General features: G+C 45.8%; 1 pseudogene; it reads right to left on the reverse strand.

The window, feature by feature from the left end:
• Window positions 1-742: 742 nt before the first annotated feature.
• LOC127489747 (palmitoyltransferase ZDHHC5 pseudogene) lies at window positions 743-3,619 on the reverse strand (annotated as a pseudogene).
• Between the last annotated feature and the right edge of the window lie 3,849 nt (window positions 3,620-7,468).

The raw sequence follows: 7,468 nt of genomic DNA on the forward strand, positions 1-7,468 counted from the left end.
TTGAATTAGGCCAGATGCTTTTCCTGATCCCCCTCCTACCACCACCACCAATGTCATGGAGCTCTGACCCCTTTCCTGGGAAACTAAATGCCAATAAGCCTAGAAAACTAACTTTCCGAAAGTTCTTTCCTCTTCTAACCAAGAGCTCAGACTCCTCTCTCCCCAGGTTTCTTTCCTGATCACTTAGCACCAACAGGGGGTTCTACTACTTCCTTAGTTGGTAACAGACAAGAGAGGGACCATGGGGGGAGAGGAAGACTCTGGTGTCTCCCCTCTTTTCCTGCTGGTCTGAGGACTAGGAAAAGTAAGATCCTCCTTCTTTTACATATCCCTCCCTCATTTTCCCATCCCAAGATAGGTATATAATTTCTTTGATATTTATACACACACCTGGTAACACAGAAAATTAAAAAATAGGATCTGTAACAATAATAAAAAATTATTTCTGGTTTAAAAATGATCTGGTTCCCTCCAGGGCAAGCAATTGCACAAATGTCCACTGAGTCTGGTCCAGGGACTAGGGAAGGAAGGTCTTAAAAGGTAAAAGGGGGGAGCTACTACCCCAGCCTCAGCGCCCCAACTCTCCAACTCGGTTGCATTTTATAAAACACTCACCCTCTGGGAATCAGGGTTTTAAAAAACGTCCATGCAGGGGAGGGGAGCCCCTTGAGGGAAGGAAGCTGGCCACCCAGGACCCTTTGGTGTAGACACAGTGGTGTGGGGAAGGGGAGGTGCTGACGGCTCACACCATATCTCAGGTGGTACCGCCCATTCATGACAGTTTCTTGACTCTTCCCCTTGTGGGGCCAGGGGAGGCTGAGCTGATGCTCTTGGGTTGCTGTTGGATTTGCTGTGGGAGATATTGAGCTGTACTTCATCTTCAGGCATCAGCAGTGGCTGCAAGGCCACTTCCTCTATCTCAGAGACACCAGGTGGGGATTTTTGGCTGCTGTAAGATGTTTCATGGCCCAGATATGGGGTGGTTGGATCTGGTTCAGGGGACCCTAGTCCCTGGCCCCTTAGCCTTTCTGCCTTCCCCAAATGGGGGACAGCTGGGCATCCAAGTGGAGTCTTGCTCGGTGGTGATCTCTTCGGATCAGCTAAGGAGGAAGCCCTATGAGGGCATGGCCTGAGCCAGGTGTTGACTGAATGCCTGAGACTCCCAAGCCTGGCTCTTCCTCATGGACTGGGAGCTGGGTGACTGGTGCAGCAGCGTCTCTCATGCCTGGAGGGAGGCCTCAGATTGTCATAATGGACTAGTGAGGGCTCTCGTGTTGGACTTGTTGGAACCAAACGTGGATGCCTCTCGGCTTCCTGTTGCTGGGCCAGGAATACTGACAGGAAGGGAGAGGTGCAGCTGAAAGCTGGGTCTGGCTCAGGCTTCCGTTGCATGTCTGATTGGCCAGGCTCTTACAGGAGGTGGAAGTGGTGCCTTCTGAACGCATGCACTGCAACTGGTCCAGTACAAAACCTGTTCTCTGCGCCGACTTGAGGCTGGAGGAACAAGAGCCACTGGAAAGTGGATTGAAGTGAAAGCTTTTGCCAAAGGTGGGCGAACAGAAGCTCTCTGGTTCCAAGCTGGGCTCTGAGTGGTAACTGGGATGATGGCTGCTCTCTGCAGTTGAGGTTGGCTTCCTCAAACTGTCCCCATGACTAACTTGGTGCTGGAGGAATGAGACAGGGCAACTGATGTACTGCTGCTACTATAACCCAGCCGACACTTGTACATGGTTGGTGTGGGGGGCTGTCCTGGCCCCAAAAGCTGCTATCTCCATTAGTAGCCAGGCAAAGGTGTGTTCGCAGTCCCATGCAGCTGCTCAGGTCCGGCATAGGAGGAGGCCGGGGTTTGGTATTTGCGGACTGGCTCTCTGTTGTTTCCAAGCTTCCCTTAGACTTAGTTCCCCTAAGCTCTCCCTGGATGCCATTATCCATGATCTTCACTGTAATCTGACACTTCTGGCTGAAGGAAGGGAGGTCTGATTACAATCGTCTTCTCTTTCTTTGGTCTTCCCAAATATCTGGGTGCTGGGGAATTGCAAAGTGCATTGTTACAGCAGCCATTGGTGAAGGGGCTCATGCCTCCCTGGAATTTACCCATAACCTATTCATTGGCTGTGCATCCCCAGGCCACCAGCACCACATGAAACCCTGTGAGGCTAGCTACAGGGATGAAGAATAAGCCAGCCATGCACATCACTGCCATTGTGACAGTGTGAAGACCCCTGAGAGCTCCTCTATGTGGCAGAGGACATAAAGGAGGCCAAAGCCTAATATACCCATAGAGTGGGCTATCAAGGAAAGGAAGAAGAGGAAGAAACAATGGTAGTTCTGGTGGCCAATACAGTTGTTCACCCAGGGGCAGGGATGAGCAAATTCCTCCACACAATTATCACAGACACTGTGTGGGAACGCCGAGGAGGAGAGTAGCAGCAGCGGGTGGCACATCCTTTCATGCACACCTGGATGCCCTTGATCTCCACTGTTTTGTAAAGGGTGCTCGAAAATCTTCTTTTTCCTCATCTTCCTCAGCTTGAGGGAAAATGTCTGGGTCCATGAAGGTGGCCCTACTGAAATTTTCCAGAACAAAGAGAAACATAAATGCATTGTAGATGGGCACTGCAGGTGACATATTCAGGTTTAGTTCTGGACATGTACAAGCAAAGAAGAGTGTTGTAGCTCCCACTAAGAAGATAGCGGCTGCTGAGGCCAGGATGTGTTTCTGGGTCTGAATCTCTATCCAGACTCTGCGGGCATGTTGGAGCTCTGAAGGGAGATCTGCCCTGCCGCATAGCCCAGGCCCACACAGAGGCAGAACAGATAAGACAATGGGATAAGGGAACCAACAAAGAGTACAGGAAAAAAAAAGGGAAACCAAAAATTTAGAATTATCATCCTTCCACATCCCCAAACAAAACTGAAGGTCAAAATATCTCAAACGAAGGAAAGCATAGGGGAGGGTGAAAGGTGATTGCAAGTGATAAATAACCACTTCCCCAGAAAAAAGGCAGAAGAGGAGGTTAAGAAACACAACTTGGGGGCTGGCACCGTGGTGTAGCAAGTAAAGCCACTGCTTGCAGTGCCAGCTTCCTATATGGACACCAGTTCGAGTCCTGGCTGCTCCACTTTTGATCCAACTCTCTGCTATGGCCTGGGAAAGCAGTAGAAGATGGCCCAAGTCCTTGGGCCCCTGCACCCACGTGGAAGACCTGGAAGAAGCTCCTGGCTTTGGATTGGCACAGCTCCAGCCATTGCAGCCAATTGGGGAGTGAACCAGCAGATGGAAGACTTCTCTCTCTCTCTCTCTCTCTCTGCCTCTCCTCTCTCTGTGTAACTTTCAAATAAGTAAATAAATATTTAAACACACACACACACACAAGTTTAACAGCTTAGAAATAGGAGACAAACAGTAGGTTGTACACATACAAATGGCTGCAGGTAGAGAACATGGAGAGTCAGACAGATCAAGGTACCGCTCATGGACAGAGGCAGGTCTTGAAAAAAAAAAGAAAGGGAAATATCAAGGCAGGGCAGGAAATTCTGAGCAAGGAAAAATTCCTGAGGAGATATCCTAGTACCTCCACGACTACCACACTCCCACAAAATGTGAGCAGCACCTAGAAGAGGTGTGTACTGTGCATTTTTATCCATGAAGGAACCTGCGGCCCCTTCTAGCTTCAAAGAAGAGCTGTTTTTACTGCAGCCCTTGTCAGTTTTAGGCAGCCTTCTCAATGCCACCTCTCCCACACCTTGACTTCACCAGGGTTTGTAGTCTGCAATGACTGTTGAATGTTATTTATTTCTCTCTTGGTGGCTAATGCTGGACTACAGCTGTTACAAGTTGAGTTGTAAATACTTTCCTTTAAGAAGAGAGAAAACAGAGAGAGAGCAAGCTTCTCTGTCTTCAATCTCTTCTTGCTATTCCCAAGCCCTTCAAGGGCCCCGTTTCCTATAGAGTTCATGCAAAACTGAAGGAAAACTTAAAATCCTTGAAGCCTTTTCTTCCCAATAAGCAGAATAAGATGAAGACATCGATACCACGTGATACTTTAAAAAATATCTCAGGGAGAAGGCACAGTACCAAAGATGTCCCAGTTTCCAGGTTAGTCACTGTGTCTGTTCTTTCTTCTTCAATCTTGGGCTTTCCAGACAGAGTTCAACTGGGTTATGGTGCCTCCCTTGGAGCGGTGCCCATCACCGCCACCATCGTTGTTGCCGCAGCCTCCTTGCAGTGCTGTCCGGCCTCTGACAGGCAGCGCAGAGCCCCCACACACTGCACGCCTGTCCCGCTCCTCTGCAAGCCAGCGCACAGCCATGGCTCTCAAGGCAGGGTATCGAGCCCTCCCAGTGTTCCCATTGGCTCCCTGCCCCAGGCACGTGAGACGTTTCTCATTCATGAGGGTCACGCAGTTGCACCTGCCCCTGCTCACTCTGCCATCCACCCATAGCCCCCACCCCTTCTCTGCTCTCAAAGTTAAGTACTCTTAACATCTTAACATTCTTTAAAAGTAATTCAAGATTGTTTAAAAGTAAGTATGAAATTTTTATCTTGTTTCATTTTGAAAATTATGTTAATTTAGAAGTTTTTAAAGAATTATTTTGAGATGGTGATGGGACTGACGCTGTGGCATAGTAGCTTAATCCTTCGCCTGCGGTGCCGGCATCCCACATGGGTACCAGTTCTAGTCCCAGCTGCTCCTCTTCCAATCCAGAGAGCTTCTGCTATGGCCTGGGAAAGCAGTAGAAGATGGCCCAAGTCCTTGGGCCCCTGCACCCATGTGGGAGATCGGGAGGAAGCTCCTGGCTCCAGGCATCAGGTTGGCACCCCTCCAGCCATTTTGGCCATTTGGGGGCTGAAGCAAGATGGAAGACCTTTATCTCTTTTGCTCCCTCCCTTTCATTGTCTGTAACTGTACCATTCAAATAAATAAAATCTTTAAAAATGAAAAAAAAATTATTTTGGGGCCAAAATAATGGCATAGCAGCTAAAGCAGATTCCTGTAGTTCCATTATTTCATATGGACACCAGTTCAAGTCCCGGCTCCACACTTCTTACCCAGCTCCCTGCTAATGGCTGGTGAAAAGCAGCAGGTGGCCCAGGAGCTTAGTTCCCTGCACCCATTTGGAAGACTCAGATGAAGCACTCTGACCCAGTGCTGCATGCTGTGGGCATATGGAGAGTGATCCAGCAGATGGAAATGCGTGCTCTCTCTCTCTGTAATTCTGACTTTCAAACAAATAAATAAATCTTTAAAAAATGAATCATTTCAAAATGTATATTTTTGTCATAAGGTAGAAAGGCTGCAATACTCTAGAATGTAAGGGAAAAAATAGGGCAAAAAACTCAAGGTTTAAGTAAGTTGCAGAAAGCATGAGCACCTAACAGAAGGTTTGAAGTGGCCAGCACTATGGTGCAGTGGGTTAATGCCTTGGCCAGTTCTAGTCCTGGCTGCTCCTCTTCTGATCCAGCTCTCTGCTATGGCCTGGGATAGCAATGGAAGATGGCCCAAGTCCTTGGACCTGGAGGAGGCTTCTGGCTCTGGATTGGCACAGCAATGGTCAATGCAGCCATCTGGGAAGTGAACAAGCAGATGGAAGACCTCTCTGTCTCTACTCCTCTCTAATTCTGACTTTCAAATAAATAAAATAAATCTTTTAAAAAAATGTTTGAAAAGGAAAAATCTTGTAAGAAAAATTGTGTGTGTGTGAAAGCCAAAAGCTTCATCCAAATCTCCCACATGGGTGAAGGAGCCTAGCACTTGGGCCATCCTCACTGCTTTCCCAGGCACATTAACAGTGAGCTTCATCAGAAGTGGAGCAGGGTCTAGCACTGTGGCAGAGTGCTGAGATGGTGGCAGCCATTTGAGCAGCAGTTCATGTCCCAGGTATTCCATTTCCAATCCAGCTCCCTGCTAATGCACCTGGAAAAGCAACAAAAGATGACCCAAGTACTTGAGTCCCTACAAGCACATAAGGAGACCTGGAAGAAGCTTCTGACTTTGGCCTGGCCTAGCCCCAGATTCTGTGGCCATTTCGGGGTGAACTACTGGATGAAAATATGTCTGTCTTTTGGAATCTCTCTCTATATATAACTCTGCCTTTCAAATAAATAAATAAACTCTTTTTTACAAATGTGGAACAGTCATTATTCAAACCAGCACTCTGGGATGAGGCATCCCAGACAGCTGCCTAATCTACTATACCACAATGCCCGCCCAATTATAATTTTAAAAATTTACATTGTTTTCTAAAAGTTTGGAATTAATATCAAAGGTACACTGAAATAAAATTAGAATTTGATGCTTTTTTAAACAAGCTGTTTAAAATATGTGCATATTGATATGTTAGTAAATATCTAGAAATAGCCTTGGACTTTAATTTTGGAATCTGTTTTTTTTTTTTTTTTAAGGATTTATTGATTTATTTGAAAGGCAGAGTTCCAGAGAGGCAGAGGAGAGAGAGAGAGAGAGAGAGAGAGAGATCTTCCATCCCCTTGTTCACTCCCCAGATGTCCTCAATTGCCAGAGCTGAGCCAGGAGCCAAGAGGTAGGAGCTCCCTCCAGGTCTCCAACATGAATGTAGGGGCCCAAGGACATGGGCCATCTTCTACTGCTTTCCCAGCCATTGCAGAGAGCTGAATCAGAAGTGGAGCAGCTGTGACTCAAATTAGTGACCAAATGAGAGGCTGGCACTGCAGTTGGCAGCTTCACGTGCTATGCCATAGTGCTGGTCATGATATCTTTTATTAAAAAAAAAAAGACTGCAGCATCTCCTTTTAAGAATTCTTGCTTAGTTTTTAACCATCTGTGAATTTTCTAGTCAGCTTCTTTAATCTTTCTTCTCCTTCCTAGTTGTGACTCTTAAATTTTTCTAAGTAATGGGTTATTTTATATGCTATTTTTCTATTCAAGGTTTTTACTTCCACTTTGGTGACTGACCAAAAACCACAAATGTTGTGCCTTAGCAAACAATCAGAATTGTTTGGAAAAAGCTGAGTCTTAAGAGTTAAAAGTTGTATATATACTTGTTTTATAAAATCATCAGATTTATGAGTAAATCTGGTTTAGAACTGGTTGAATCACACTAAGCAGATGGATGCTATTTCAAAATTATAAGTGAGCCTATTTTGACCAAATATTTTAAGCCCTTTTGACATCTTGAGACTTTCTCAGAATCAAGGTTCTAAATTTTTTCACTTTGAGATTTTCAGCAGGAACCCTTGATGTGTCAAAGGATATATGTCTTATCTTTTAGAGGTAATAGTTTATTATGCAACTTGCATTTTAGGAAAGTACTGTCATGAAATTATGCTCAATGTTACATTATATTTACATAGATATGCCATTGATACAAATGTCCTAGAAGTTATAAAAGTTTTAAAATCTGATAGTCCTTTTGTGTTGTTACTAGTCATGATGGTTATCTTCATAAAAAGGAGACCCAGAGTCCTAAAAGGGACAATAGGTGTGTA

The sequence above is a fragment of the Oryctolagus cuniculus genome, chromosome 8, assembly GCF_051225735.1.
Source record: "Oryctolagus cuniculus isolate XC-2025 breed Fujian yellow rabbit chromosome 8, ASM5122573v1, whole genome shotgun sequence".
NCBI classification, from domain to species: Eukaryota; Metazoa; Chordata; class Mammalia; order Lagomorpha; family Leporidae; genus Oryctolagus; species Oryctolagus cuniculus.